This window comes from Ciconia boyciana, chromosome 1, assembly GCF_034638445.1.
Source record: "Ciconia boyciana chromosome 1, ASM3463844v1, whole genome shotgun sequence".
Taxonomy (NCBI): Eukaryota; Metazoa; Chordata; class Aves; order Ciconiiformes; family Ciconiidae; genus Ciconia; species Ciconia boyciana.
Window position 1 is genome coordinate 51038755 of NC_132934.1, and position 19981 is coordinate 51058735.

General features: G+C 39.0%; 1 long non-coding RNA gene across 1 annotated transcript in view; it reads right to left on the reverse strand.

Moving 5' to 3' along the window:
- Nucleotides 1–3744: 3744 nt before the first annotated feature.
- LOC140653290 (uncharacterized) overlaps nucleotides 3745–19981 on the reverse strand; it is a 37042-nt gene continuing 20805 nt past the window's right edge. The window contains exons 3-6 of the long non-coding RNA XR_012043075.1: nucleotides 18450–18697; nucleotides 7720–7890; nucleotides 6190–6495; nucleotides 3745–5013 (exon numbers count right to left, since the gene is read on the reverse strand). This is a non-coding gene — a long non-coding RNA (uncharacterized lncRNA). The remainder of the gene's footprint in view (nucleotides 5014–6189; nucleotides 6496–7719; nucleotides 7891–18449; nucleotides 18698–19981) is intronic.

A 19981-nucleotide genomic window follows, 5' to 3' on the forward strand; every position in this document is an offset into this window, starting at 1 on the left:
ACTTCAAGGGCTCCCTTCGCGCATAGGTCTGTTGGAATCTACGTTTTTCATAACTTTATTTACCTGATCTGTAAATATTTTGGAGAACATAATGGTGCTTTTGAACGTCTGCATATTTGCCTTGTCTACGCATTGAAGCTGTAGTTACACATGTATCTCTTGCAGAATTCATTCATGAGGAAAACCATACAAGTTTACAAGTTAATAATTTTCCTGAATGTCAAAAGCCAGGGCAGATCAGGATGTGCATTGTGTTGGCAGAGCTGCAAACTCGGCTGCTTTAGTATTAATAGTAAATTTCCTAGCCTCAGTAAGACTTTTAATAGTTTTTGCAGCAGGTTAACAAATAGCCATGGACATTTGCCATAAGTAATTGCAAAGCACAGGAAAAAAGTGTACTTATTAAGAAAAAAGTGGCTTGAGTTTTCAATTCAACAGAAAAAGAAAGTGTCCAGTGCTTTCTTTTAGCTTTCAGCTTCTGAGTAAAACAGATATTCTGCCTTAGTAAGAAAGAGCAGGGATTTCAAGACTCCACTGATCAGCACATTTTATATCCCAAATGTTCCAAACCAACATCCAGTAAGATTTTCTTATGGCTGCTAGCTGTAGGACGTGGCCAAGTAGCTCACACTACATAGGCTCAAGCTTCAGCTACAGGATCCATGAGGCCAAAAAGGCAATGCTCAGCTGCTTAGAGCAGTGTGGCAAAGTATGCTTTAGCTGCTTCACCTCACCATCTGGTAGATAAACAAAACCCACCTTGTGAACCAGACTGTTGAATGGGATGACTGGGATGACTGGCATGCTGACACACATTCTGCCATCCTGTGTGTGGGGACAGCAACATTTGGCAAGGGGAACATGAACACCTGAGAAAGAAGCTTTTCTCAGAACACAGACTATTTTTTCCATCCAATTTAGGAAGCTAAAAAGCAGTGACATCCTTACAATGACTTCAGAGATACCCACCCCCACATCAGCCACTGGTGATAGCCAAGAGAAAGGAATCGCTCTTCTGGGCTTACATTTCATCAGACACTAGTATTCTTTCATCATTCCCCCTCACTCATTTTCTTTTGGTTATAAATGATGAGATACAATGCGTGTGTAAGCTACTTAACATTCTGCCTCTCTTGTCTGCCCCTCTGACTGCCCCTTCTTCTATCATCCCCAGATTTGCTTCTTGTGGTTCCTTACAGAGTGCAAGTAGAAAGTAGGTCAGACAAATGGGCACTGCCAGATGACTAGTTTCAATTTACGGACATGTTGTTGTCTCTGTAGTACCATAGCAAGTTGTTACAAATCCTTAAAAGTTTGTTTTAGCCTGAAAGGCTATTAGACTTACTCAACTGGCAAAGGAGAAGGCTTTCTGCAGGAATTTCATCTGGTTAAGTCAACAGAGCTCTGCCTGCAGAGCACAGCTTCCAAATGTGAGGCTTCATTTTGTATAATTAATTCTTCACCTTTTCCCATTTATAATGAAAACACTATTAAATGCCTAAACAACTTAACAGCTGGGTTTTGTTTTCCCTTCTCCCTCACCTTTGCCCACACGCTCCAACCCCAAAGTCTCAATCAGTTATTTTAGTTTTCAGTCATAACCAGCACTGGATGCACATGCTTCACGTATTCATATGCTTCATACAGCCACATGCCAGTGTCCCATCATGCAATGAGGAGTGCACACCACACTGGGCAGTGTTAAGGTAAGGGGAGTGGGATTTACAGCTCTTAACTCTCCTAGTAAAGCCACCACCAGTCAGTTACAGTGGCAAATAAAATACTCTGACAGAAGCATGACTGAAGTTTACAATGGTTCTCCAAACTTCAGCAGAGTTTCCAACAGTGTTCACAGTTTTAGTGAATTAATGGCAAGGCAAACAGTATCTGCTCAATTAGTTCTGTGGTCTAGTAAGGCCAGAATGACAGTTTTAATAGTCTGATGTCAAATCACCTGTCAGAACAACTGTCTGTTGCCTCTAGACTCCTGTTACATGTGTGAAACATGGTACAGTAAATAACAGTAGGCTGGTACTTTGTTAGACCATATTATTACATATTACAGCAGCAACATCAAGCAGTGCTTTAACTCTAGTCACAACAAAACCCTATTCAGATTTACTGGCTTAAACAAAGGGGTAGCCACATCCTCTTGTTCTGCAAAAAAAAAAAAAAACCAACACAGCAGGGCAGAAGTGCAGAGAAAAGAAAGTTCAGAGTGGCCATAAACATACCAGAGGTGAAATCTTAATACCACTAAAATCCATGGCAGTTTTGCTACTGCATTCAGTGAGACCAAAACTTAACTTCATATGTTTGGTTTTGTGTTGCTCAGTGAAACTAATAGAACAGATAGTTGTCATCATTCCTCCCATCCATACAGAAGCCCCTAAGTGGTGGCAGACCAACAAAAGGGAATATATTATTAAATTGGGATCAGAAGTGGGTAGAAGTCAAAGTATAAACTTCTCCAATAATCTGGCCCATTCCCTTTGGAACAAGTCCCTAGGGAACTGTTTTAACTGACAGACTACAGAGCAGCCTTTAAATTGGATGAAACTTACAGGGAATGGAAAATTGGACCCCTTCCCATCTATATTCTACATGTTATGCCTAATGTAAAGGCTTACATTTCCCACTGCTTATTTCCTGTAGATATATTCAAAACATATATTTGAATAAATTGTAACATCTTGCCCTAAGAAATAGGATCTCTCCCTTTTTTGAAAGGATACTGAAATTCCTACAGTGGCTACTACTTAGGATTTCTTACTGTAAAAAATACACTACTTTAACTACTATGGGTGGTATCCACCTGTCCTGATGAATCTGTCTAGCCAGGTGGAAGTTAGGTGTCCATTCTCACCAGCTGTATAGGCACTCTGTTCTAAGGGAAGAAGTTCTGAGACTTCAATGGCATAATTCCTCCTATCCTAAAATAGATGTCTAAGAGGAATGACACCTCTGGAGGGCAATTCAGCCCACTTTACACTGTTTGCTATAAACGGAGCACTAACTTTTATCCTCTAAACGGCTAAAATTATATGAGAAGTATCTCATCCTAAGCCTTTACATTTAGAGCATAGATGATCCATGGTCTTTTCCCTTAAACTTCTTTTAGAAAATATTTTCTAAGCAAATGTTGCTGTGACTAATCTCATTAACTCTTGGATTCAAGAAACTCATGGATCCAGTAAGGCCATGAAAATGAGTGCATTATTACCACATCTAAGAAAAACAGTTCTGTTAAGCTGCAACTAGTTTCCTTTGCAACGGCAACTTATAAATGTTCTGGCTCATAAACTCATGGCACACGATAGCTTTTGCATCTTATGCTTTATCATGACACATGGATATTTCTAGTTCATTGTATCTGTATGCGCTCAGTGTAAAAGCCTCAACAGCGCCTACGGGTATTCTCAAAAATTCCTCGGTTATCTCACAGCACTCAGTTCAGAAAACAGGGTTAAGTGTAGAAGTCAGCAAGAGACTTTCCAATTTCATAAGGTCATCCTAGCCAGTTAGTTTAGGCTATTAGTTGTGTACCTTGAGCAGCTATTAAGCTTTTGGTTGACAGTTTTTCAATACTGTCCATTTAGTGCTTCCTTCCTGCACACAAGTATTTTCACTGTTCCAAGGCAACAAATATTATAGCCAGATCTCTTTAGAAAGCACATTGCTAGTGGCAAGAAATTCAATGAGTGACACAGTCTTATAGTTAATAGCTTATTTATTTTGCAGCAGTCACTGGTTCTATACACATACTTCGAAACTTTGTCCCAACCTGCTGTTTCTAATCACTAATGTTAGTGGTATCGCTTTGCTGATACATTCAAAACTTAATTTCAGTCTTCATCTAGTTTTATGCCATCGGAACTTGGAGTTCCATAAAATTCCAGACACAAATAATCACAAAGTATGTCAGCTATATTAAGGATCTCAAAGTTATAGTAAAAGACTGTAACCACAAGAGAAGCTCATTCTGCTTGGTGCTATATAGTCTAATAGGGCATGCCCACATTTCCAGCAAGGCATGACTGTATCGTATGACAGTATACTTAAACATGTAGACTGTAAGCAGTGTAGCACTAAAGCTACAGAACTTGGCACAGACTGCAAAGCCTGCATGAAAAGCAAATTCAGAAAGTTAATATGTGCTGAATTCTTTGCTGCTGAATCTACACTGATAGCAGTATTTGACTGATGTTAATTAACTTAAGGCTAATTTAAGTATTTCTATGTAAGATGGAGTCATAATGTGATTGCTATGTAAATATGTTTGTAGTAAGATATGGTAGTTTCTTGTGGTTGCCAGAATTAAAGAAAGGTAATGTCATGAGAGAACGGGGACACAGTGAAGCCAGGTGGCTTCCTTAATTTCCTGCTAAAAATGGCATCTGCCTACTGATACAAACTGCCTGGCATGAACGACAGTGAATGGGTACAGAAACAGATAATTTCTAAACTTCAGTCTCTACATATTTCAGAAGCAGCATCTGTGGTTAAGACAGCCCAACATACCTTACTTTCCTTTATCAGCACAGTGTCAACTTCCTGTCAACTTCGCTTCCAAATTCACCCTCCCATTTCCTCAATCTGAAAAACAACAATAACAGCAACTCAAAAGTTAGCAGAAGCAAGGGTGGCAGTAGTATTAATGATGGACATTTACCATCTTATCAACTCACTTGAAGGGCTACGAAAGCGAAGCACTACATAGAAGAGTTATTTCCCTAAAAGTTCCACTTACTAATCTTTTCTGTCCACTGCCAATTACAGCTCCCCTCATATATCTGCACTGCTAATTGCGTAAGTCACTTGGAAGATGACATCAGACCTTCAGCATCAGAAAGCGGTGGCATTAAGCAATAGCTGACCACTAGGTTCAGATATGTACAAGAGGTCTCTGTTATACTGCTGCTGTTACACAGTCCTCTGAATTTATTTCCAAACAGTCTTCTGATGCAGTTAACATCAATATACAGTGGTTAGTTATTCAGCTCAATCTGGGGACTGAAAAAGAAAACAAAGACAACAAGCTTGTGAATACACAGTCAATTAAAAAAATGCAACTTTTGAGGCTCTTTTGCTTCTTGATTTTTTTGTCAAGTCTTTCGACTGAGTCAAAAAGTGACAACCACCGACACTGTCATCAGACTCTACAGCTGAAATACTAACACCCCATATTTGAAAAAGGAACCATGGAAAAGTAAAACTGAAAACATTTTTAAAGGACTGATTAAAAAGAACTATTTTAACAGGAAGTTCACAAACAGAACTCAAAAGGAAAAGCAAGAGAACAGACAGGAAAAGATCAGAAAGTCATGTTATATAATGTTTTGATTTAACAGTAGGTTGGCTAAATCTAGCACATACAAATCTGAATTTTCCAAGCTTTAAGATTTGAAAAAGCCACACTCTTTCCTCAGTACTGTCATGAAATGTCCTTTCGAATTAGTCCCTTCTTCACAGAAATAAGTTGAAAATACGTTTTCATATATATATCCAATGCTATTCTGTTGATGGAGGAACCCAGCAAGAGCAAGCAGAAGTATATCAAATTCCTTTATCAGGCAGAATAGAGGAGTTCAAACAACTATGTAGTAAGCCCAGCATCCTAAGTACTAGTGAGACTTTGCGCTCGTTACTTGGTTCTCAAGGGTATGACAATCTCTTGGGCAAGTTCTATATAGTGAAAACATGATATTTAATGTCTAAACATACAATTCTAGTGTTTAGGTCTAGAAACTAGATGTAAACTTTCCATACAAGGGAGCTCAAATCTAGGAGGTCATACTCAGATACTGTTTTCAAAATGCACATAGCAAAGTCCTTGAAAGTCTATTATACAACGTGTTTGTAGAGACTCCCCTGTATTGCCACATAACTCAGTAGGGTATCGGGGAAGAAAAGGACTGACTTCTGCTTGGAACTGGAACAGATTTATAGCCCCTAAAAATCAGCTGTAATAAGGCTCAGCCATGAATGAAGCGGCTGTGTTCAACTCCCTCTCTGAAACTGTTGAAGTAATCTAAGACCAGATGACCAAGTCACATAATTTCAAAATACATATTGTGTGCTTTTAAGTTATTTTGTCATTTGAAGTCCCCAATGACAGTGGAAAAGAAAGGAAGCAGGACAGAAGATAGTGATACTGTTAAGATTAACATTCCAAAACAATGAACTTACCCCAAAATCCCAAGACTGCTAGAGAAGTTGAGAGCTTTTTAAAATATATTTATGGCTTTGTTCCCTTCTGGTTCAATCTTTCAGGTTCTCACTTTCTGTAATTACAAGTGCTTGAAACTTTCCATCCTAAATATGGGATCTAATATCTAAGTCCAGGAGCCAAGGCTTTAGAAATACACATAATAGTCTGAGATTTGGCATAATGCACATTATTGCAATTGTCATCACTGCATCTTCTTCCTGTGGGAAACTTCTGTGCCTCTACTACCATCCAACGGTGGGTTTCTTCCTGAGCCTATCCAGTCACTGCAACGGAAATGTGTAGGTAGAATGATGTCTTTAATACATTACATAGCCAACTGAAACCACAAAACTGCTTTCCACAGTATATGAATTAATTTTGACACAGGAGTCTTACAATGTCTGTTCTGCAATTTTAACAAACCTGCTGAGGACTTTAAGAGTTCAAGTATGCAATATCCTGCTGAGTACCAGAAAGCCTTATACCTTTCCACCAGCAGCTGGAAAACATCCCTTCCTCTTCTAAGCTCTGTGACACCAAGTCTCTACCTGACCCACACATCTTCTGCAGGAGTACTCACTGATGCTCTTTGAGTACGCTGGAGAACTGACTAGTGAGGTAACTGAAAAAGTATCGAAGTTACCCTACCCTTGGTACTTCATCTAAGGAGTATTAAGCTTGCTCAGGTGTAGACACAAGCAAAGACTATACATGCAACAATCTTACAGACACCATGGGTCCAACTAAAAACATGGATCCACTTTTCTGGGTACTGGACAAACTTTATCAAAGGGTTTATCTTCAAGGCTGAAGGCCACAAAACAATTCTGGTTTGGACACAATATCACAGTTTGTCATTTGTTTTTATACTGCATGCAGATAAGACCCACTTCACAGTAGCTAACAGCAGCCTAAAGGCTAAGCAGAATTTCCTATGATGTGGAGGAGACAGTGAGTAGATGAAGACAGGACTTTAAAATCCTAGACAAGTTCCATAGACACTACTGTATAATTGAAATGCCACCCTGTACATGAAAATACTGAATCAGACACCTTCCTATTCAGTGGAAAATAGGCTTTTAAAGGTAGTATTTGCCAGAGCATTCCCAAAAACATGTGTGCTGTATCCTTGCCTGGAGATGACTTTGCTTTATGTATTACATAATAAAATTGATATAGTGGAGACAAGGTATTTTGCAGCAGAACAATTAACACGTAAGCTACTGAAGGGAAAAGACACCTTTTCTTGACAGTCAAGGCAAGGCTCCATTACAGGGTACTACTTGGCCCAAACACACAAACTAAACTGTTTTAAGAAGGAGCACAGTGTAAATTTGCGACATGAATTTACGCTTGTGATACAGTTCTTTGGTTTGTCTTTCATGCTGTCTCCAAAGCACATATGGAAGCAGTCTTGATCACTGTTGACCGAGTTTGCTTGCACCCATGTGCACCTTACAATGCCATTCTGCTGTGCAGCTGAAAGAACCAGGAAGAAATGTTTTTACCCAGTGTATCAGATGGCTTGTTCTGGTTTCTGGTTTGCTCTTCTCCTCTCACCTTCCTTTATATACTGGAAGTTTGTCTACAAGAGAGCTGGTCGGTAGGCTTGGTCTTGCCAAAAGTTGAGACCAGGGTGAAAGCTTCTCAAGCTCAATCCAGCAGATATTGTTGAGCTTCTGTGGAGGAGAACAATCTCATAACATAGGATGCAGTTTACATTTTAAAGTTATCTGGGAATTTTATCATAAGAACTATTTGCTGTTGCAAGGACATGGGACCCTAATGATGTCCTTGATCTCTCCTACTTGTTCAGCGGTATATTGTAGTTGTGGGGTTTCTTCTCTGTTTTCAAAACTACTATCACAGATGGCACTGACACTGCAGCCATATTGTGCTTAATGATCATTGCGGGGTGTGCAATAGTAATCTCAGTACCAACAGGATGTATCACCAGTCATCATTTTATGGCAGTAATGTACCCTATGTATTTATTGACCAGGCCTCACTCAAATCCTATTCTCAGCTCTTCCTTGGCCAGTAACTTTAAATTTATGTGACACTCTTCAACTCAGTGCCTCAACTTCCACATTTCACAGTTAATGCTCACTTCTGGTAAAATGCTGATATCCACAAACAACACAGGGTACACTATTGTGTGTACACGCATTGAGTCTGTGTGACCTGTCACAGGTCACAGGTCACACAGGCGTACACAGGTCACACAGGCATACACAGGTCACACAGACTCAAAGAAAATAAATTCAGCAGGTACACCTTGTGGGGAAAAATAAGTGAGATTTGTTCCTTCCTTTTCTGACGATGTCCTCCTTCATAGCTGCATTTTTTCTCCTCCCACATCCTGTCCATCCCATTTATCTGGTTTCACATATCCCCACCCTGTACAATAAGGTAAATAGAGCCCAAGAGTTTGATTCTCAGAAGTCTATTTTCATTCATCCTCCCCACTGTTTCCAAAACCTCAGAAGTGAAGAGCTATCAGCACTTCTCTAAGTAAAAAGAAGAAAACACACAAGATGTCTTCAAGAAGTGAAATCCAATGCTTCAGAAACTAACCAGGGCACAGTGTGGCTGTTCAAATCCTGGAAACAGAGATGATGAGCCAGTAGCATCTTCTCCAAAAATACCCACTGTGCATCTGACAGCATGAAGTCTACTTTCCTAATAAGCTCAAAAAACTCAACCCAGAAAGACAGGTTGAAACGCTGAAAACTTTAGGCATAGATGAATTCAACACTTTATTCTGGAACAGTCATTAGACAATAAAGAACTCTTAACCAGGAAAAATAACTTTCAACCAGCACAAGTCTGTATGCATTCCTGCTCCACTTCCAGTCCCCCTGAGAACACCAGGGGCAAAAAGCTTGGAAAGTTAAAACAGTTCCCCCAAGCAATGTAAGTTCTCTCTTGGCCTGCTGCCATTACAATAAAAGCCAACCTATTACAACCAGCTTTAGTCAGCTTCGGCACAGGCTTTTAGAGCTGAAAGAGTCATCTCAGGCCTCCTTTAAAATCAATGGAGAAAACAGGCATTTAATGAGTGATTCATTTGGTTTATTTTAGACAGTGGCATTGGGATGAGATAAATTGTGCTGCAAAATGAAAAGAACCCTAGAAATTCCTATTTCCCTCCATACAGAATAAATGAAGTCCAGACAAGGAGTTGTCTGTATTTGGTGAGATGAATCCCACCCAGTAAGCCCGTGGCATACATTCACTCCTCTCAGAGACCTTTTGTTATAGCTGTTACAGTTTCCATCATTTCCAGACTACTGGGCAACCAGGGTCCCTCCACAATGAGCTCTAGATGGACAGTGGAATCACAGATATTCAAAGCTATTCTAGGATTTCTAAGCTATCAGATCCTACTGTGTGGACTGACATGGATCTGGAGGGTACGCTTTACCATGTAGAATACTCTACATGTAGAATACTCTACCTGGTAAATGGGAAAGAAATAGATCAGCAAAGCTCTCTTTTTCTAAATTGGGAACATAAACTCCCTCCCATTGCAGAGTCTTATAACAAAAACTGAAAGACTGAAAACTGCATGAATATCTGCTACAATTTTCAAAGAAAAAAAAAAGGGATACTAAGCTGCATTCTTGATCAGAAAATCAAAATACTAGCAACACAGAATCCACAACACAGCATGAAAAATAATCCCCTTTAGTCGAAGACCTACATCATCTTCTTCGCTCTGTTTTATAGCAGCATTGAACATGAATGGAGAAGAAGATCTGCTATGAATCTTCCTATTCAGAAGCAGCTATAGATGCCAAGGCCCACACTTTGCACTGCCCATATTGTAAGTTAAGCTTGACAAAGGTCTATTTTCTGAAAATCCAGCTTTGTGTTATTTTGTATTAGATGGAAATTCACAAAAATTAATTGCTAAAACAATTTCTGCATGTGTGATAACAAAAACAATCACTGTCTGGTTAGTGCATACCATCACAATGCTCTCTTTTATGCTCCCTCAACCAATTGGTACACGTGGCAGATGGAACTGGCGTATCTCTGACTTCAACAGTTAGTACAAACACCTTATTTCTCCACCTGAACAAGCCCACAAGGGACATGATAGTTGCAGAAGTCATGTAGTATACATGATGTGGCACTCACTATCAGAACCATTTCACCTGTAGAAAACCAGATTTCTCATTAGACATTGTTATTCTTTGGTGTTCACTCATTCTGGGCATCTTGGCTCTGCTTATAGAGCAAAGTCTTGCCCATCATACAACAGACAGGATCACTCGACTTATCAGTACAGCTTTGCTATTTTGTAGATGGCTTTGAGTACCGTGTTCATTTTGGAGCTCCCCATCACAAGAAAGACACCGATGTGCTGGAGTGAGTCCAGCGGAAGGCTACCAAGTTGATTTGGAGCTGAAGCACATGATGTACATAGAGAGGATGGAAGAACTGGGTTTGTCCATTCTTTAGAAGAGAAGACTTAGAGGAGACCTTACTGCTGTCTACAACTACCTCATCAGAGGATACAAGGAAGATGGAGCCAGACTCTTCTCAGAAATGCACAGCAACAGAACAAGAGGCAATAGACACAAGATGAACAGGGGAAATTCCAAGTAGATATAAGAAAGTAGTCAAAAAAATGGTTGCCTAGAGAGGTTGTAGAATCTATGTCCTTGAAGGTGGTCAAGACTCAAGCAGACAAGGCCTTAAGAAACCTGATCCTGCTGAAGCTGCTTTGTGCAAGGGATTGGACTAGGTGACCTTCCAGAGGTCCCTTGAACCTAAATAATTTTATGATTCTATGATGGGAATGGGAAAAGGTGTGGAGAATACTAAGAACAGCCTTGAGGAAGCAGTTTCTGTGGCTTTATTGAAAAGCTCCCTCAGTTCTTGATGGATACTCACTCAGTATTCAATATTCAAAATCAGCCTCACCTAGCTGCACGCCAAATAACTGCACGTTAATATAGTTGGCTCTACACATAGACACCTCAGACTGCCCACAAACCCCATCACCCTTCACAGCAAGTGATGACACAGCTGTCCTAAGGACAAGGAACCATCTTATCTGCACAGACAACTGAATTAGCCAGGCACACAGCCTATCCACATAGCAGTAAGGACACTCTTGAATGAGCTTTAAAACTCCAGCACTACCCAACATTTTTCCTCCTGGAGAATCAGCTGTTTTCATGTGTCCCCAGATTCAGCAATAACAACACCCTAACAAGTGCAGAATTAATAGTTAGCGCATTTGGCTTCAAGATGAGTACTGCACAGCACTACAGACAGTTACCAAGATCCTCTTACATGCTACATATATTTTGCCAATACAGTCTGAAGCCATGAAGAAATATATTGCCAACAGAAGCAGCCAAATGTGAATGCATTCTGCCAAAAGAACTTGCTAGCTGTGCTATGCCAACAGACTGTTTGCCAGCTAGATCCCCTCATGCACAAAAGGCCACGGATTTCCACTGTCTTTCAGACTGTCTGTCAGATGCCAGTATTAAACGGATGGATTAACATTTTGCAACCAACAAGGTGACACTGGTTATCTTCGTAACTGTTTTTAGCCACTAGTCAATACTAGTCAAAATGTCAATTTACACCATGATCCATACTGAACCATGTAAATATACGGCTGCTAATATCTGGGAGTGCGTAATGAGATGATGTTAAACTCCAAAAATGCGTACTTACTTGAGAAGTCTGTGAGGTTTCATATGCTGCTACAGACATTACAGGCATGTACACCCACCAGACACCATCCTGAAGTAGCTTTACAGGCTGTGCATTAGTACAAATCAAAAGAACAGATATAATGTGCTACCAAAAATGGTAAGTCATTGTTTATGTTTCACACTAGGGTTTTGCCTTTTGCAGTCCCAACAATAAAACTACCTTGCTGGAAAACTAAGTGGTGATTCAGGGTATTTGAAAGTTCTCTGAAAAGATGTTTTTGTTGCTGTTTACTAATCCAATGAATAAGGAACTTTGTGGGATCGTACTGATTCTGATTTAACTTTTTTGGAGGGCTTGAAAGTCTATCCAAAGAAAAAGAAAGAGAATAACCTAAGCACAGTCTGGTACTGAACCGCATAAAAGATTCAGATGAGGCACCTGATTTGTTATTTTCCCACAACATTTAATGTTCAACATTTAATTTCAGAAATGCTTTGTGTCTTCAGCTTCTTCTATCTTCAAGAGAAAAGCTAAACATTAGAAAGTAATTTAAATTTTCAGTTTATTAAGAGGGACTTTATTAATGAAATGGTATGGGAGAGAAGAAGATGTAATTGCTGTCAAACCAACAAGTTAGCACAAGGAAGCTACAGTTACCCTGGAATCCTACCTACAGAAACTACAGTACATTGATGAACCTGTAACAATTTTGGCCACACCTTCTTTAACATATTCATAGCAAGAGAGCTACAGCAAAACAAACCAACCAACCAAACCTTCTGTCAAATGAAACACTAGCAGATCATCTTCTCCCCCTCAGGAGAGGATGAGAGACACCAAGTACAAGACATGTAGGCAGATTACCCAAAGGACTACAGGACGTCACACAAATACCGTGATCATATACATAGACTAAAATATGAGCTCTGTTGAAATAACAGAAGAGCCAATGCCTGCCTTAAGGTAGCAATGGGGCTTGTATGCAAAGAGAAATAAGAAACTAATCAATTATAGATCCCATTTCTTATGCCTATACTAGGACACAAGCAAAAATGCAAAAATTTCAATGATGTCCACCAGAAATATTGTAGCCTTGTCATAGAAAAGTTGGCCTTGCAAGCCACATAAGCAAAATTAATCTTTTGTTCTCTGTGGTAAACACTATACAATATTTACAATTAGCATTAATACAGATTTATGAGAACTACTGGTATCCTGTAAAATTGATACTGGACAGACATATTCAATAGTGAAATGGTTCTGTCCAGCTGAGTTACAGTTAATGATCCCTACTGCAATGAACTCCACTTAGATGTTCTCTGTTCAGGATCTTAAAGCTAGGAAAGCTCTCGCCTTCTCAAATCTGTTCTGATTTAGATCCCATCAGTAACTAAATCAAGTTGATCAAGACCATTAGGAGAAAAAAAGAGACATGAAAATAACTGCTGACTTAGAGAAACTACAGTCTACCACCTCTAAGGCAGCAAGATGTTTCAGGAATCCATTTTCATAATGTGACAAAAGAAATTCTGCTCATTTCAGGAGAAAATCTGAAAGAACATATTTCCAGGGTACACTGGCTGAGGCTAAAAATGAGATCTATTTCCTGGAGTAGCAAGCTTGTCAAAAACTAGGTGAACCTCATGATTGCCTTGAAGCCATTCAATAACTGGTGAGGAAACATGAGGTGTCCATCACCAAACTGCCTAGAGAGACCATTTACACATATTAAATTTCTGAAGGTAACAATATACTCTGTAGGCCTGAAAGATTAAGTAATTCCTGGAAAATCTATTCTAATTTTTAAAGGGATAATTCAAACTTAATAACGAAATTATCAAATACCATTTGCCTTCTGCAGGTCAGTTCTTTGAGAGGCATCAGCATAAGAAAACAAACTTTAAGTTTCTCTCCAAGTTTCAAGTTGTAACAAACTAGCATTTTGAAGAAAGTTTTCTATTCCTATTATTCAATATCCTTCTTTTAAATGTTTGTACAGATTATTAGGCAAACACTTGCAAAGGCCCTAGGTAATTAGCAAATATGTTTATGGAAATATTATACTTAAAATGTAAATTGAATCATGTTTATCTTTTAAAGCCTTTCAGAAATCCTCTTTAACTACCTCATTTTACAAGTTAATGAGAGTTTGGCTTTTGACTTTAGTGGTTACAGGATTGACTCATCCTGACATGAGTTAAGACATCCATCTTTTAAGGGATCTGTTAAAGATGCACACATACTCAGTAATACTTCCATCTTCCCTGAAACAATTTTTCCTTAAAAAGTAGTTACCACACAGTCATATGGAGCACACAAAAATACCATCAAAGTAAGCACAATGTAAGGCACCCCTCTGACTCTTCAAATCTTTGAGCTTTGGTGTAGTTCTGGTTGAAAAAGGTAGCTGTTCAAGTTTTGTGTTGTTTAGATCAATAGAGTTGGATATTCTTCCCACCTACTTATTCTTCCCACTTTAACACTGTTGTGAGGAGGTATTTCTGATATCCACCTACACCAGAGAGAATCTGGTCTACAGCCCTTTTAAATCTCAGTACTCCAAAAGACATTTTCAGATAATTGTTATAGGCAAATCTTTTTGCAATATCTGCTGTTCATAGTTTTACCTATGCCCCACCAACAGGTCAGTTCTGAAAATCACCACTTTAACTGGTATTTCTAGGACACCTTCTCAGATTTTAGGATAAATGCTAAGACCATGCTCCAGACAGGTCTAGCTATAGGCTAGCTGCATTACACATGAGTTCAGCTCTGAATTCAGATATTTTTGTTTATTGAGCTTATTGCTTTAAAACAGGTGGTTCAAACTAAAGAATTAACACAATGACTCAGTAGAGTAGAATTAAATCAGATCAATTAAAAAAATAGTATTCCTGTGGTACATAACACACAAAAAATAAACATTTTATCACTTAAATGTTAGCAACGGCTAGTATGTTAAATTGAAGGTAATTTATAACTGTTCTTTTGGCTACAGGAAGTAGTTTTTCCATTATGGCCTTATTAAACTCCAACTAGGAAGTGTAGGATGGATGGGAGAAGGATATTTTGGAGACTTCTTGGGGTTAATGTTACTTTAAAGATCCACCTCCTCTGAAATACTATTTAGAACACAAACCAAGCAGGTGCAGGTTAAGATAAGATTGAGACAACTAGTGTGGTATTCCTTCAGCATGTTTTCTGGCCTGGGGGTGGAGGTATAGTGATAGCTTGGGTAAATCTTGGTGGATGTTTCCTTGCTGAATAATACATGCAGAAACTGTAAGTCCTATTAGCATTGTCTTAAGTAGACAGTTCTTGTTATATAAACTTTGACAATCAAAGCTAAGCTTATCTTTTGGGTAATTATATCTTTTTTTTTTTTTTCCTTAATTAGCGGTATTTCTGGGATAGTAATGGTGTGCTATCACTTCTCATGCCTCTGGTGACTGAGACAGGCTAAGGGATAACTCTGGCTTAATGAATGTTTTATGTGCTATTCTGTGAGTGCAGACTGCAAGCTTTCTCAGAGTCTACAGGCTTCCCCTCTTGTTTTAAGCTTTTCAGGGAACTGGCATGTTATAATACACATCTGCACTGCTGTCAACTAAAAGCCTGTTTAGGCCTCAAGACATCAAGCTCAGGATGACATAATTTGAGCATCTGAACAGCCTGAACTGGATTTGTAAGCATTTTTTCCTCTTCTTAGAAGGAGTGTCTGAGACTGGCTTTTCTTCTAGCATTAAGTACCTCAGCTGGAAGGACCTATTTGTACTGAAGAATAGTCTGTATGTCTGAGAACTACTAAAATTGTTTTCTAGCTTTAAAAAGAGTATCTATGTAAACTTCACTAAAACTGCATGTGTTAAAAAAACACTTATAAAGTTATTTGAGAAGCTGTTCTTAAAATATAACGGAGTAAGCTTGAAACATTGTTCAAATTATACAGAAAGCCTGTTTTAAAATGGCATACTGCATACAGCTGTGCTTCTTTAATTTTTATTTGGAAAGATGAACAGTGTTGTTAACACCTGTTCACGCCTTGTAGTATAGCATTTGAAACTGGCAGTGCTAGGTTCTCTAAAAAGCCAAGCTCTGTTTTAATGTTTAATTAAAACACTTTGGTAGAACTTAAAAAGTTTGGATCATCTACTAACTTTGATCCACATCATTTCTGACAGAAAAGGATTACATATGCTTATTGTAGGACAATTAAATTCTCTTTAATTAAGATACTGCTTTATTTGGTGTTCTCTTAGAATACCATCATTATTGCTTCTTCGTACAGGCATAAATGTATGCTTAAACACTTAAACCTGGAAATCTGACTTTAGTGTCAGCAGCAGATCACAGTTAATACACAGGTACAGGACACTCATACCCTAAGGCTGTTTTTGAACTGCCTGCAGAATCAAATATAACTCTGCATTATTGTTCTACTCCCTTTGACCTCACTACAATCATTCCCTCTTATGATGCAATTTCTCTTCCTGTAATTAAATATCCAGGAATCCTGTTTACAAAAGTCAGCTTTATCCACTGGACTCTTTTATGGTGCAAATGGCAGCATTGACAGCATACAAAAATAGCTGGGAAAACGGCACTGATTTTTTATTTTTCATCACACTCAACTGCTGGAAACAGCCTAATACCAATAACAGCGATCAACTTTTTGTATATACTAGAAGTAATTTGTTGTAACTGTAATATATAATTTTATTAATGAATTATCTTCTATATATTTCTATGTCAACAACTTTAAAGGCAACAGCTGTTGGTGTACAAGCTGTTGTGCAAAGTACACTAGATAATTTGTGGAATCAGTCTGTTCAGTTCTTGCTCTGAAAACATAAGGATCTTTACTTTTATCTTTACCAGGTTTTATTTCTGGTTGCCACATCTCTCCTACCCTCACTACTTCCCTTATGTTACTCCACGTTGCCTAAGTGCTATTAACAGTCATTTCTTGGCAACTTATTGAAATTCTTTGCAATCTTAACTTTAGTAAGGCCTTTGACACTGTCTCTCTTTAACATCCTCATAGACAAGCTGACAATATAGGGGTTACATCAGTGGACAGCGAGGTGGATTGAAAAGAAGAACAGCCAGGCCGAGAGGGTTGTGAACAGTGGCACAAAGTCCAACTGGAGGCAAGTCACTGGTGGTGCACCCCAGGAGTCAATAGTGGGGCCAGTACTGTCTAACACTCTCATTAATGACTTGTATGAAGGGACAGAGTGCACCCTCAGCAACTTCATAGGTAATACAAAACTGGGTGGAGTGGCTAATACACCAGATGGGTGCACTGCTTTCCAGAGGGACCTTCATAGGAGGGAGAAATGGGCAGAGAAAAACCTCATGAAGTTCAACAAAGGAAAATGCAAAGCCCTGCACCTGGGCATGAATAATCCCAGGCTCCAGTACAGGATTCAGCCCTGGTAAGACACAGCTGGAGTACTGGGTCCACTGCTGGGCTCCCCAGGGCAAGACAGAGACTTACTGTAGTGAGTCCAGCAAAGGGTAACTTAGATGATTAAGGGGCTGGAGCATCTGACATCCGAGAGGCTGAGAGAGCTGCAGGTGTTCAGCCCAGAGACGAAAAGGTTCAGGGGGATCCTATCCATGTGTATAAATACCTGATAGGAGGGAACGAAGAAGAGGGAGCCAGGCTCTTCCCAGTATTGCTCAGTGACAGGGTAAGAGGCAACAGGCACAAAATAAAACATATGAAATTCCATCTGAACACAAAACCTGTTTTTTTTTACTCTGTGAGGGTGATCAAACTGTGGACCAGGTTGCCAAGAGAGGTTGTGGAGTCTCCATCCTTGGACATATTCAAAATACAACTGGACACGGCCCTAAGCAACCTGCTCAAGCTGACCCTGCTTGAGCAGGGGTTGGGCTAGACGATCCCCAGAGGTTCCTTCCAACCTCAGCCATTCTGTGAATTCTAAAACAGATAGTGCTAACAATTTCATTACGGTTTCTCCTTGTAAAAGCTACATGGGAATGGGATGGAAAAGAATCACCTCAGTCTCCAGGTTGTCATCTTTTCAATGTTAAAGTGTTGCTTTCTTAAACTAATCAGTCCTAAATGAAGTTAGGGCTCCCATTCTCACACCTCCTACTTCAAGGTTAGGCAGTTTTAAAAACCTTACTCTAATTTATTTTAGCCTAGTTCACACCCACATGTTCTTACCCCCACATCGCTTTTCAGCCTAAGTATATTTTCTCCTCCCATATATTTATAAAGACATGGGCTTATTTAGCGCATGAAAACAAAGCTTTTATGGGCTCTTACAATATGCTGTCCATTCCTGTGATCACCCTCATAGCCTTTCCCTGCACCTGTTCCGGTTTTAATTCATCCCTCATGAACACGGAAGAGCAGAATGGTACACATTATTCCTCAAAAAAATTTGATATTAATGCCTTCCTCTCTCTTCTGTCTATTGTACACATTTTCCTCACTCTTTGTAAGTAACAGATCATTTGATTACTCCTGCCAGACTAAATGGGAGAAATTAATACAATAGAAGACCCAGGTGCTTACCTGCACTGTGCTTACAGTCCATACTACTGTGGGTAATAGATGTAAGGCACCTTTCTGCATCCTCATCACAAGCCTCATCACAATCATAGGGCTACGTCATGCTGGCTGCAGCCATTTCATTAAGATCTTGCTTCCAGGCAAAAATCAGTTGAAGTCTTTTTATTATGGTTGTATTTCCACCCATGCACATTTTCTGATGCTGCCGACTGCTTTTCTGAGGAAATCTTCAGCAGCCTCTGTAAGATGTCCTAAGAAGTAGAAAGATCTTAGCCATGAGAGGATCTGATTCAAGTTAGTCCAGCACATACCAAACTACTCAGCAGAGAGTAGGTGGGTTTGGCTTTCCTTAAACAAACAGTAAACCTGCATTTTAAAGCATTCCAATGGCAAAATTTTTCAAACTTGTTCTCTGCTTGTACCTAGTTCTCTGTAAATACAAAAAGGTAACCTCTGGATTAAAATTTTCAAAAGTGCAGAAGTAACTTAGGCTCATCAGTCACTTATGAAAATGGAACTTTGGAGCTTTGAAATTTCCATTCTAAGTTTCTAAATTAGAGAAGACACTGAAACAGAGCTTCAGCAGTAGAGCGGGCCATTTGATAAGCCAAAAATAGCCATTAGCAAAGCAAATATAACTCTAAAGAGATGTAATCTATTTAGAAGAACTTTGGAAGGTAGAAGGTGATGGAAGGAGGGGAAAGCTAATGCAGAGATCACTTATAACTTATGATGTAAATGAAATATGATCCCATGGCATCTTGAAGCTTGGGATATATTTGTTCATGAGATACAAGATCATCATCTTCTATATACAGTTAGGACAGCCTTGTAATATTACATTTTTTTGCCCACCCACCCTCCCTCCCTAAAATTTTGAAGAAAAGTGAGGTAAGAATGTTATAAAACAAAGTGGGATAAATTACTCTCTTATACTGAGCAATCCACTGGCAGTTTTGTGTTCTTTACTTGTATTGGCAGTTACATTGTTTTCAATATGACTTTGTTTCTGTCCCGATATTTATTGTGCCATTACAGCCATTAGTACATGAAAGCCTATTTTGAAACCACTATCACTATCAGTCCTCCTATCTTCCATTTATTGGAGTGAATATACGATGTGAAGAGTGGTGGGAGTTGATATTTTTTGTTTGAAAGGAATAAAGTCTACAGAACTAAAATAAGCTGAAAAAATAATTTCCGTTTTCTGTCTTTTGTAACCACAATTCCACGCTCAAATATTTTGCTACTTAGAGTGATTATGTATGTTCATAGGAAGCATGCAAATGGCAATCCAATATTAGGTAGACTTACTGTAGCTAAAATTAGTAAATATCAGTTCACTGAGAACTTACCCTCAATTCATTAGCAAATCTTATCCTCAGTATCTTTATATACACTGCTACACATTCTGCTAGTTCTCAGCAAAATGGATTTGCCTCCTTTCTCATGTATGATTTTTCATTGGTAGTCCATACGAATACAGTCACTCTAAAGAAAGGGACGCTTACCCTTTGCTTGAGATTATATTTTTA